This window comes from Loxodonta africana, chromosome 11 (genome assembly GCF_030014295.1).
Source record: "Loxodonta africana isolate mLoxAfr1 chromosome 11, mLoxAfr1.hap2, whole genome shotgun sequence".
NCBI lineage: Eukaryota > Metazoa > Chordata > Mammalia > Proboscidea > Elephantidae > Loxodonta > Loxodonta africana.
Window position 1 is genome coordinate 32,220,931 of NC_087352.1, and position 13,450 is coordinate 32,234,380.

The 13,450-nt window shown below is 45.7% G+C and overlaps 1 protein-coding gene across 4 annotated transcripts in view; it reads left to right on the forward strand.

Annotated features, from left to right (window-relative positions):
* The first annotated feature begins 10,108 nt into the window (after positions 1-10,108).
* Positions 10,109-13,450, forward strand: part of ZNF516 (zinc finger protein 516) — a 130,886-nt gene continuing 127,544 nt past the window's right edge. Inside the window, exons 1-2 of one of the 4 annotated variants that reach the window (XM_064294393.1) lie at positions 10,392-10,550; positions 11,123-12,616. The gene's annotated coding sequence lies outside the window, so the exon portion shown is untranslated. The other 3 variants (XM_064294392.1, XM_064294395.1, XM_064294397.1) reach the window with 3 other exon arrangements.

Below are 13,450 nucleotides of genomic sequence, written 5' to 3' on the forward strand. Positions count from 1 at the left end.
TCTGTAAAAAAAAAAAAAGGCTGAGCAAATAATCTGAGAAGCTGGACTATATGAAGAAGAACGGGGCATCAGGATTGGAGGAAGACTCATTAACAACCTGCGTTATGCGGATGACACAACCTTGCTTGCTGAAAGTGAAGAGGACTTGAAGCACTTACTAATGAAGATCAAAGACCACAGCCTTCAGTATGGATTGCACCTCAACACAAAGAAAACAAAAATCTTCACATCTGGACCAATGAGCAACATCATGATAAATGGAGAAAAGATTGAAGTTGTCAAGGATTTCATTTTACTTGGATCCATAATCAACAGCCATGGAAGCGGCAGTGAAGAAATCAAAAGACGCATTGCATTGGGCAAATCTGCTGCAAAGGACCTCTTCAAAATGTTGAAGAGCAAAGATGTCACCCTGAAGACTAAGGTGCGCCTGACTCAGCCCATGGTATTTTCAATGACATCATATGGAAGTGAAAGCTGGACATGAATAAGGAAGACCGAAGAAGAACTGACACCTTTGAATTGCGGTGTTGGCAAAGAATATTGAATATACCATGGACTGCCAAAAGAACGAACAAATCTGTCTTGGAAGAAGTACAACCAGAATGCTCCTTAGGAGCAAGGATGGTGAGACTGCGTCTTACATACTTTCGACATGTTGTCAGGAGGGATCAGTCCCTGGAGAAGGACATCATGCTTGGCAGAGTACAGGGTCAGCGGAAAAGAGGAGGTGGATTGACACAGTGGCTGCAACAACAAGCTTAAGCATAGCAACAATTGTAAGGATGGCTCAGGACCGGGCAGTGTTTCCTTCTGTTGTGCACAGGGTCGCTATGAGTCAGAAGCGACTCCAGGGCACCTAACAACAACAACAACAACAACCAGCAATGGAAGAGAGTTCCAGTTTCTCAGCATCCTCAACAACACGTGTTATTTTCTGATAACAGCCAGGGTGTGAGAGGAGCCCTGGTGGTGCAGTGGTTAAGTGCTCAGCTGCCCAACAAAATTTCAGTGGTTCAAACCCACCAGCTACTTTGGGGGAGAAAGATGTGGCAGTCTGTCTCTGTAAAGATTACAGCCTTGGGAATCCTATGGGGGCAGTTCTACTCTGTCCTATAGGGTCACGGTGAGACAGAATCTACTCATTGACACACAACAACAACAACAGTGGGTGTAATGTGGTATCTTATTGTCGTTTTGTTTGCATTTCCCTAATGACTAATGTATATCTTCTTTGGTGAAAAGTCTATTCAGTGTAGATTATATATTTTACAAAGCTGCTTGAAATCCTTTGAGGAACTAGATGAAACAATTTTCATAGAAATTCTCTCTCAATCTGTTAGTAGGTGTTCATGCATAAATATGAAACTTACATTATGTCCGCAGAAGACTAACAATACTAGGTGGTAAGTGATGAGTGTAACACACTTAAGTACAAACAACTCATAAACAGAACAAGAAGTGGAAACCAGAGTTTGTGACAAGTTCCTAAAAACTATTATTACGAGAAAATACAGATTTGGGTTTTGTCCTGGTGTTATGGATTAAAATGTGTTCCCCCAAAATATGTGTTTGTAAACCCTAACCCCTATACCTGCGGAGGAAACCCTGGTGCATAGTGGTTCAGAGCTACAGCTACTAACCAAAAGGTTGGTGGTTTGAATACACCAGGCACTCCTTGGAAACTCTATGGGGCAGTTCTACCCTGTCCTATAGGGTCGCTATGAGTCGGAATCGACTTCATGGCAAATAGCAACAACAACAACAAAGCATGTAATAAATACTACCTTTTTAATGAGCACTTAATCTAATGTCTGGCTTGGAATAACACACAGTAACTGTGAAATGAATGAATGAAGACACGGATTTGAAGAATTAGGATTTAAAAACTCTGGTAAGCTTTTGTAATTATGTGATTTGAATGAGGACTGCCTCTGAACTTGGAAAATATTTTAAGAAGTTCTTCAGTGTATAATATGTTCTAGCAGTCTAATATGATTTCCCCACATTTCTATTTATCAATCTTACCACAATGTTGCAATAAAAAAACAAAAGAACAGGAATGCGTGAGAGCCCATACTATTTACTGACTGTTAGAGATCAAACTATTTGTCTCATTGCAAAAGTTCCATTTTGGCCCCCAAATTTAGCCTAGTGTCATTGGTTTAACATTTATCTGAGGCACATGGATGCACCTTCATCCACTCTACAATGGAATGCCTGTTCAAGCCCGTTGTTCAAGCCCGTAGTTCAAGCCCGGCAGTGAGGCCCTAGAGATAAAACCATATATCTTTTTGTCGTTGTTTAGAATATAGACAGCAAAACATACGCCAGTTCAACAGTTTCTACATGTACAATTCAGTGACACTGATTATATTCTTCAAGTTGTACAACCATTCTCACCCTCCTATTCTGAGTTTTCCCCCCTTATTAACGTAAGCTCCCTGCCGCTAAGTTTCCTATCTAATCTTTTGAATTGCTGTTGTCAATTTGATTCCATAACATTCAAAGAAGATATTTTTTACTAGTTAAGCTAAACTATTGTGGTTTTAAGAAGGCATCAGGGGATCCTTTTGGTTTAAGGTCTAAAGGTTATCTCAGGGCAGTAGTTTCAAGGGTTCATTCAACCTCCAGAAAGTCTGGAGTTCATGAGAATTTTAAGTTCTGTTCTGCATTTTCCCCCCTTTGATCAGGATTCTTCTATAGACTCTTCGATCAAAATGTTCTGTAATTGTAGCCAGGCACCATCCAGTTCTTCTCGTCTCATGGCAAAGGAGGCAGTTGTTCATGGAGGCAATTAGCCACTCATTCCATTTCCTCCTCCTTTTCCTGACTCTCCTTCTTCCTCTGTTGCTCTAGGCGAAGAGAACCAATTGACCTGCCTTGGATGGCCGATAAATGTGTGTCTTAACTCAATCCCTGAAAAAATAAACTCTATTAACAAAAGGTTCCTTCTTGGAGCCAGGAAGCTTGGCGTTACTTTTCGAACTTGGTTCCATTAATTAACCCATCTCAGGTGCCTGATATGTCAACTTCTCTGTTCCTTTTTATTGGCTTTAATTTTCTGATTTTTTTTTTTTAATATACTTTAACATTATAAGCTACCTCCATTTTTTAAGGAAGTAGTTTGATTATAAGTCATAAATATGCATAATCTGGCTATAAGCATAAGTGAGCTTTGGAAAGAGTAGCCAGCGAGTGTTTAACTCAAATTCTGCCTTAGGTTCCCCATGGAGTTTCAGTCACAATGGTGCCTGTTTGCGAAGAAGGTGGGGCTTCTGGTCAGATCTCTTCTGAAGCTCACTAGGCAGGCAAAGACCAACAGACAACTAAAGAGATAATTTTAGATAAGAGAACAAACATTCTGAGGACTGAGGAAGGAGAATTTTTTGTTGTTGTTGCTATTGAAATTATAATCACTCTATTAATCAGCTTACTTGGCAAAGTTTTTATCTCCACTTATAACCTTTCTTTCTTTCTTTTTTTACTACTGTGGTAAAATATTGTTGTTAGTTGCCGTTGAGTCAATTCCGGCTCATGGTGACTCTATGTGTTATAGAGTAGAACTATGTTCCACAGGGTTTTCTTGGCTATAATTTTAACGGGAACAGATCACCAGGCCTTTTCTTTTGAGGTACTGCTGGGTGGGTTGGAACTGCCAACCAGATGAGCAGTCGAGTGCAAACTGTTTGTGCCACCTAACATAAAAGTTGGCATTTTAACCATTTTAAGTGTAAAATCCAGAGATGTTAATTATACTCACCACGTTGTGCAACCATCACCACTACCCATTTCCAAAGCTTTCTCATCACCCCAAACAGAAACTAAGTTCTCACAAAACATAAACTCCCTTCTCTACCATCCCCCCAGTCCCTGGTAACCACTAATCTACTTTCTTGGCATTTGCCTTTTCTAGATATTTCATGTAAGTGGGATCACACCATGTTTGTCCTTTTGTGTCTGGCTTCTTTCACTCAACATAATGTTTTCAAGGTTCATCCATGTGGTAGCATGTACCAGGACTTCATTTCTCTTTACAGCTGAATAAGTCTCCATTGTATGTATGTACTACGTCTTATCTACTCATCAGTTGATGGACCCTTGGGTTTTTCTACCTTTTGACCTTTGTGAATAGTGCTGCAGTGAACATTGGTATACAAGTATCACTTTGAGTGCTGGTTTCAATTCTTTTGGGCATATGCCTAGGAGTTGAATGGTTGGTCACAGGGCAATTCTATGTTTAACTTTTTCAGGATTGCGCGTTTTTTAAGGGAGGCAAAATTTTATCTATCCTTCTCATCAACAGGATATCTTGACTCTATAATCAGGACAACTATTCACCTACATTCTAACCACTTCTTTCCTTACTGTTTTGTTTCTAACACTACCCAACCTCTTAAATGCCAAATTCTGCTTTCCTTCAAACTGCATTGTGGGATGTGTCACATGAGACCCACACGAAGATCTCTGGTGTTTCTTCCCTGCTCAGTTTCATTACCAGTATACATAACCTGCCCATAGTGACACAGATAGAGCTGGTTCCCTTATTTTATTTTCAGTTCTGCAAGGAAAGTTTGCCTGGACATGCACATGTAATCAGTTATGCGTGGTGAAGCATAATGCGATTTGGGGCTGAGCAAGTCAGTGGTTTTGCTCTTGTAAGAATGTTGGTGCTCACAGGTCAAAATCTACCTGGGAAGTAATTAACATTCTGTAGGATTATCAGAAAAGGAAATAAGAAAAACTGACCCTTCCCTTCCCTAACATGGGAAAGCCTTCAATTGAGGCATCCTTATTGAATTTGTCTTTTTCTAAATGAATTCCTCTTTGCGTGGAGCCATTATGAACCACATCTGTGGAGTTCTCTATCAGCTATTCTGGAGCCAGCTGCTGCGGCGAGTGTTTCACTTTAGTTGAAATTAAGAACAGATTTGAGGGTCCTCTACCTGCTGTGAAGTCCTGATGTAGTTACCCAAAATGGCAAATGGAGAAAAAAGCCACAGCAATGACTTGAACTGCTAGCATGTTTGCAACAATACTTCCGTCTCAACTGGGAATCTACAAGAATTGTGTTGAGTCAACGCTGTGATTTGTGAATGCCATCTTTGTCATTACCCAAAAATATGCACAACCAAAATCAGTAAAAGGATATCTGTGTTGCAATAAGAATAGTATACGGGTCATCATGGAATTTTTTTCTGAGTAGGAAAAAATAAAAAACAGATTGTTAAAAAAAAGCTGATTCTGTGGGAAAGTTCTTAGGATTTCTGCTATGGGGGAAACGAGCAAGGCATTGTGTGTACCACACATGGTACATTCTACACTGAATCAGAAGTAATGCTCTGCTATGGTTAGGTCACATTAGGAGTAATTGTGTGTGTGTTTTGTAAGAAATGCTTATCACCTACTCCATTACTAAAGTATTCATCACCTTCAACAGAATTAAGATTTAAGAGACAGAACTGGAATAGTATCCTAAAACCAGATAAAAAATATTCTCAGTGAGCTTCAGGTTCAGGCAGTCGGCAACTATTTTGTGGAGAGTGCTATTTAAATACACTCACATTAAATGGACAACAGTGACCCTCAAACAAAGACCAAGAACTTGAAGGGGCAAAGAGTCTAAGTCAATGGTGGTAAAACAATATGGGCAGAGATAGGGAGAACGGTGACACAAAGTGAAGGATGTCACCATCGGTAATGGACTGTACATGTAAAAATTGTTGAAAGGGTTTATGTTTTGTTGTGTATATCTTCACCAAAAATTAAAATAAAGAAAGAAATGGAAAAAAATATATATAATCAGAATCTAGTAGTGTCACCCACGCAGGGGATTAAACAAACAAAAGAACCTGTTGCCATCGAGTCGATTATGACTCATAGAGACCCTACAGGACAGAGTAGAATTGCCCCGTAAGGTTTCCAAGGAACGGCTGGTGGATTCAAACTGCTGACCTTTTGATAAACAGCCGAGCTCTTAACTACTGTACCACCAGGGCTTCCACAGGGAATTACCAAAACCATACTAACCCCATTGCCGTCCATCCGATTCCTACTCATAGCAATCCTATAGGACAAAGTAGTACTGCCCTACAGGGTTTCCAAGGAACAGCTGGTGGATTTGAACTGCTGACCTTCTGGTTAGCAGCCGAACATTTCCGTGAGGGATTACTATATTGTTAATTCCATACAGATACTCAGCTGCTGACTATTGTCTTCCTCCCTATTCTAAGTACTACAGTGTATTCTTAGAGTTTTCAAGTTCTGTGAAAAAGACAGGCTTTAGGAAAGAAGAGTAAGTTAGGATTGCAGTAATATTCTGGGGACCATCTGTGATTAAATAGCCAATTTCCATTTATACATGAAATGGTTACCTATTTCAAACAATATCGAGGCAGTCAACAGCTGAATTACTCCTAAAACAGTCTTTACCTAGGAATACGTGTTGACAATTTAAAGTGAATTTATCTGTAATCTCCCCTGAAAGCTGTAAATTTCAGTTAGTTCAGTGAGTTAAAGATTACCCAGTGACTTAAGTGCATAATTCTTCTTTCTCAGATGTAATTTAGAAAATCCTAATAAAGTCATACAGAGATAAAATTAACATTAAGTATTGACAAATAAATAGTACACCGAACTGTCTAATCATAGCAGTTAAATTTTTGTGCATGCATAATTCATAGATATTTTTTGGTTCATCTTGCATTTTATGCTGTAGTATAGAGGGTTTCACTTCCAGCTTTCACAGACAGGGCCTTTTGGTGGGGGGTTCTTTTTGTTTGTTTGTTTTTTATTCTTAGCTACCCTTTAATGGAACGTCTCAAGAATCTTATCTGAACTTCCACCAATCATGTGGGTAGCCTAAGTTATGCAGACCAGCCATTGCACACTGTTTCATCAAAATGCCAATCTCCTTAGCTCGAGAAAGCGGGGGCCTCAAATGCTAAGTGAATAATTCTTCAGGTAATAAAAAAAAGCAAAGGAAAATAAGTGTTTCCTTCTACAACTACTTCACTTGCCAGAATTGTTGCAGGTATAAAATTATAAATAACCACATATGGATTCATTCAGTCATTAATGTCATTGACTTTTCTCCACTCAAATATTGTAATTTACCTAAAGAATTCAAAATTGGAGAAACTTTCCTGGGGAATTTCAGGTGTTTATATGATGGTGCAGAAACGCACCCTCAGCCATTAAAAAAACAAACCAAACAAAAACCCATTGATGTTGAGTTGATTTTGACTCATAGCAGCCCTGTAGTGGTCACTTTAAAGGTATGAAAACAAAAGGTTGAAATTCTGGTAGTACTAAATATAGTTATAGCTCAACTCCTAACCAAAAGGATTCGAATCCACCTGCTTGCTCCTCGCAAATTCTATGGGGCAGTCCTACTCTGTCCTATAGGTTCGGTATAAGTTGGAATCGACTTGATGGCAATGGGTTTTTAAAAATATGGTTATAGGAATAGTATGGGAACTCTTATGAAATATTTTGTTTTTATGATTTTTTTTTTCTGGAATAAACCAACAGAAAAACAGCTCTATTAATAGCGCATCAACAAATGAACAATGACCGGTGGCTTTGTGTACAACTACAGTAAACATTTTAACCACCGTGAAGGGAATTCTTACAGGTCACAAAAAGATACTGGCCTCCAGGCTGCCAGTTTCTAGGTCTGCCACACTAGGTTTGCCCATTTACCAAATTAAGTTTTCCAATTTGCATGCGTTGCAGAGAAATGTGGAGAAAGGAAATATTTTAAAAGCACAATGTTGTTGTAGAACAGGCAGAACCCTGAGTGAATTCCCATGTGGGTGCCTTAGAAAGGACCCTGAACAGGCCAGAGAAGGAAAGATCGTCATGAAAATCACAATTTTATGTGAAGGAGTTTGGAAGGTTTGCTCGCCATTCTGTTCCTTGATCTAACCTGCTGATTTTCAACACATGGAAATTATGAGTGCAATTCTGTAGTTTTAAATAGACCCAAGAATGCAGAAAACAGTGCAGACATTACCATCCATCAAATCCATTCCAACACACTACAAAAATACTAATGAAATTTAAAGAATGCAAATGTTAACCTCTTTGTCTTACATATACATGCAATTATATAAATATTTATACACGACATTTATGTCTATGTAATTAGTTGATTTGTGGGATACTTTTATTTGTGCATTATTATTTGTGTAGCAATGCACTCTGTGCATTCCAATACTTTTCTTCTGTGAAACAGACTTAGCTTTGTTAAGAATACATCGCACTTTGGCACTCATGCTGCAACGAGCAACAATTGGCAGTGACCTTTAACATGCTTGCTATCCAAGTTAGTGCAGATCATTAATCACACGGTGCTTATATATGGGCCCTATGTCCTTCACCGTGAAGTTTCTCACCCTCTTCTCCTTGACTGTTTTTCTCACTCCCCATTCTTCCCTCCATACACACCATATGCACATATGCATGTGCACATATACATCATCCACACATGCACACACGGATCATGCACCCACACACACCACACACATACACGCACACATACACACTTGCACACATGCACACACACTCATGCACACATTTCACACACTTGTCCACATTCACACACATGCATACATGCAACCCTCACCATGTACACACATGCACACATGCACTCTCACACACATGCACTCCCCCACAAGAACACGTGCATTCACGTGCACACACACCACGCACACACTCACATATGCATGCATTCACACAGGCGTGAGGGTGTGCACACACACACATACACATACACACATCATGCACGCATGCAGAAAAGCCTATGTAGCTGAGGCTCAGCTTGGCCAGAGCCCCTTCCTCCGGAGCTGATATGTAGCGGTTCGCGTTGTACATGCCACAAGTTGGAGAAAGTGGCAAGCTAAATCAGCAATGAACGCTAGGCACAGAGATGCCACAGCCAAAGGTAGCAGCCTGGGCTGCAGCGCTGATCCTCAACAGGGCCATTTGGCGTTGTCTTTGACGGAATCCATCTCCACTTCGGAGCTATCAAGAGGAAAGAAGAATATGGCCAAGAACCTGGAAGGAGAAGCTAGGATTACCCCCCAAAAGGCCACGCACCTCCCTTAGAGTACGTCGTAGCTGATAGAAGGTCCCTCCCTCTGACCCTGCCCCTCCTCCTCCTCTCTTCTCCTCCTCCTTTAGCCCCCACTCCCTTCCGTGCCTCCCCTCCCCCTTCTACACCCCTTCTCCATTTACCATGAAAGCTTTTCTGGGTTTAAATTAGAATTTCCATTCTCAGATTCAACTTATTGCAACTAACTACGGCCGACGTAGAGCAGTTTGGGTGAAGAAATCGAGTTAAAAAAACAATTAGAGTTGAACTTTACAAGGATAAAAGTAAAAAAAAAACAACAGCGAAAATCGTTTCTTAAATTATCCTATGGCAGAATCGTTGTCTTTCCAGCGGGTTCCTTTGATCTTGACAGAGGACTTTAAGGTATTGATACAGTCCACTTGAATACACTCATAAACATGCTACCAGGAAGTTAAATAACATACACACACCGAACCCTTTTCCATACACACGCGTCTGGGGCAACTGCAAGGATATCCATAGTGAACTTCATGTTCGAGGCTTAGTGCTCAAGCGCTCAGGTGCCTAACTCAGCTGCAAAAGCGTCCCTAACGCATCTGCACGGAAGGACACGTGTGTATCCGCGGTGTGTAGCAGCTTGCAGTAAACGCATCTGCGGCAGCCGTAGGCACTGGAAAGGAGAGACAAGCAGCCGATCGGCCGTGATTCAGTGCCGTTAGTGGACTCATTATCTGTCCATGAGTCATTCCGAGCCTCCCGACTTTCCCGCAGTGGGGCAGAACTTTGTGCTGAGGAGACAATAGTAGATAGTGTGTGCGTTTCGCATAGGGCAGACCATTTCTCACCCTGGGGGAAGACTCCCGCCCGCGCGTTGAGACCGGGGCAGCGCAGCCCCTTGGCCCAAAGCAGCCCCTCGAGCCGGGCCCGGGGCCTGGGTCCCCGCGGGGCGGTCGCGTCCGGGGAGCTCGCGGGGGCCCAGGGCGGGGCGCGGGGCCACCCGGGGGCCGCGCGCTCTCCCGCTTCCCCGGGCCCGAGTGGAGCCGGCTCTGCCAGCGAGCGCAGGGCTCTCCCCTTGCCGCACGGCTCACCTTCAGCTCGGTTGTGCGCGCTGCGTCCCCGCGCCACCTCCCTCAGAGGTAGGGCTGAGCCGGCGCCGCAGCGCAAGGGCGGGGCGGGGGTCCCGGGGGCGCCGGGAAAGGCGGGCTAGGGCTTCGGGCGCCGGAGGGGGCTCTGCCGCCCCAGCGCGCTGCGAGTCCGCTGCGCAATGCCGGGCGCGGGAACTTCGGACAGCGGGGAGCCGGCGAGGTGTGTTACCGCAGTGGAGGGTGGGGTGCAGGCGACCTGGCGCAGGGAGGCTTGGCTTTGTACCTTGGGCCCTGGCAGCGCCGGCGGAGGAGCTCAGCGCCCTCCAGCCACTAGGAGACAAAGAGCAAATTGCCCGACTTTAAAGTCAGCGCGCCGGCTAACGAAGGTGGGTGCTGGGCTGCGGGCCAGAGCGGCCCTGCGGTTATTGCGGGTGGGCGGAGGGGAACGATGGGGGCTTGGCTCCGCTCAGCCGCTGGTGCCCAGTGTGCTGGTCTCCGGGTACTCCCCGCCCATCAGCTGGGAGCTCTGGAGTGATTCTTGCTTTAAAAAAGTGGGGCTTCTCCAGGGAAGTTTGGGCAGGGGCGCGGTGGGCAGGCGGCCAGGGCCTGGAGGTATGGGCCTGGCCAGGGGTTCCCGGAGAGGCGAACAGCCTCGCTGGGTCCGGGTGGGGTGGGGGGAGTTCTTGATCGCTATTTGTGCCCACAGATAGAAAAGAATGCATGGGGGTGGGGTGGGGCGAGGGGAGTGTGTGCATGTGTGTGTGTGGGGGGGGGGGCGTCTTCTGTGCCCTTTCCCGGGAGAACAGTTACGATCATGACGTCGATCAAGCAGCTAAGCCGAGTCTTAGAGAAACTTTGTATGAATGAGTTTGTTAAAAGCCATCCAACCGGGGTGGTTAAGACCTGCGGTTTGTGGGGGCAGGTCGGTGAGCAGTGACAATCTGCCGTTGTTTGCTAGAACTGGCAAACCTCTGCAATTCGGGCCCGGAAAGCCCCGGCGGTTTAACCGAGAAGTGCAGACCTATGAGCAGGCATCACGGATCATCCGCGTTAAAGCGCTCCCGCAGTAGCGAGCATCTTCCGGGGCGGCAATGCTGTATGTCTGCATCTCACGCACATCACCGTGTTCATGGGCAGGCGAGGGTCTGGACGTGCAAAGACCAGCGGGCTCGGCCCTCCTCTGAAATCTCTGCATGCTGTGCCTTATTTAATCCAGATGCACAGAAAGCCATTTGCTGCCTTTTTGTTGGTTTACATTTTCTGAAAAGGCGACTGGTGTAACCTGTGGAATTGGAAATGCAAATAAAAGCCTGTGGGAGTTGAGGCAGAACAAATCAGCATTTATTAAGTGAAAAAGATTTAATGTCTTTGAAATCATTTCAGGGGAAAAACTGGAGGTGGGGTGGGGAGGGATTTTCAAGGGAGTGGATTGTGACGTCAAGTCTTTTTGGAAAAGACGTTATTTTTAAGGTCTGAGACGCGGCTCTGCTGAGTGTTTACAGGAAAAACAGATTACAAGCTTAACATCTGTTAACACCACCGTTTATCTCCAGCCAAAAATAGGTCAGTTCTTTCTTAAGGAAGCGCGATTGCTGGCGCAAGATTAAATAATGAAATTAAAATAATGAGTTCATACATTAGGGACTGGCGTTTGTAATCATTTGCCTTGTGAGAAACATTTTTTAATTTGGAAATCACGGAAGGTCAGAGTCCCTTTTGGGGGCTGAGAACAACTCTTCCCCCTGCGGCCGCCTTCCCAAGGCCCCTTCTCAGTACTCCGAGCTCTTCACCGCCCCCACTCGGGTTTCTAATTTCCCTTTTCATCCAGGGTGAAAGTACAAAATACATTTAAGTGGGCATCGTCTGACGCCCCTCTCGCTAAAGAAGGCAAACTCTTGCAGCCGCGCGAATGGCTAACTTTCAGAGCTCGGCTGTTTTACCATTAAATGGCATTAAATGGAACGGTTGAGAAAAAAAAAAAAAAGGAAACAGCGTTTGCAAAGTCGCCCTGAGCTGTGTCTCGCGGCCCCTGGGTGTGAGTGACGGTCCTGCTGGCCAATCCGCAGCTGCGCCCTCCATCTCGGAGGTAATTTGGGGTGTGCGTGCGTGTGTGTGTGTGTGCGCGTGTGTGTGTGTGCGCGCGTGTGTGTGTGTGTGTGCGCGCGCGCGCGCGCGGGGCTGCGCCCAGGCGGCTCCACACTGTTGAATCCACCCAGCCCGCAATCCGCAGGCTTCGGGATCGACATGGACATGTGGCGTAGAAGCGGACCCGCTTTCACTCGTCCCTCGGTATAGATGGGCGATCTGCGGGGCAAATGGAGCCCCTGCCGCTTATGAGTGTCCTCCCGGGGAGAACTGGCACGCAGGCGCTTCCAGATTCAAGCCGAAACCTGCAGAAAGGGAAGCCGAGAGGAGGGATGTGATTACGTTTCCCAGCCGAGGGAACTGAGATGTAAGGCTCCATCCGTTTCCACGCCCACTCGGCTGGCGCGCCTCCCTGGTGGGGAGCCGGGGGATGGGGTGCGCTCTCCCGCGCAGCCAGGTGGCTAGGATCGAGGACTAGCTTCCGCACGGTCTGTGTTTTGGAAGTGAACTTCGCAAGACAGTGCGAGACCATGACTCTTCAAACTTCAGATATTATTTTCACTTTGGAAGTGGACGGTCGGTCCATGGCACATTCTAGAACGTAAAATACTCAGGGTCAGTTACAAAGAAAGTTCTGCTGCCCCCCGCCCGCTTTAAGTCCCGGCTCTGCGCTGGCGTCCTGAGTACCTAGTTGGCCCGGAATACCGGCCCTGATGGCGGCTCCCGTGCGCGGGGTCGGAGAGGGTGCGGAGCCGACCCATAGCATCGCGCGCTCTCGCCTCGCATCCAGAAGGTCGTGTGTCCTGGGGATGCCGGTGCTGTTGTGGGTTTTGTTCTTCGCCCTGGGAGTGGTGATGCAATGGGCGAGTTACGGACCAGCGTGTCTCCTGTTAAGGCCCAGGGACCCCTCCCGGGCCGGTGGGGGTCAAGCCCGCGGCGGATCTTTGCGGTTCCCTCTTGCACAGGACGTAACCTAGCCAAGAGGGGACGCACCTCCACCCGGTGTGCGGTTCCGCGCCTCCACTCTCCGCCCCAAACCCGAGGTGGGCTCGACTCTAGTCACCCCCCCCCCGCTCCTGGATTGCGGTGAGCTCGTGGTGCGGAGAGTGGGCAGCCGTGGGAAGGTGTCACTTCATTAAATTGTCCTGTTTCGGAGACGCGGGGCGCTGGGGGCAGACCACGAGGCGTGATTTGGGGCGAG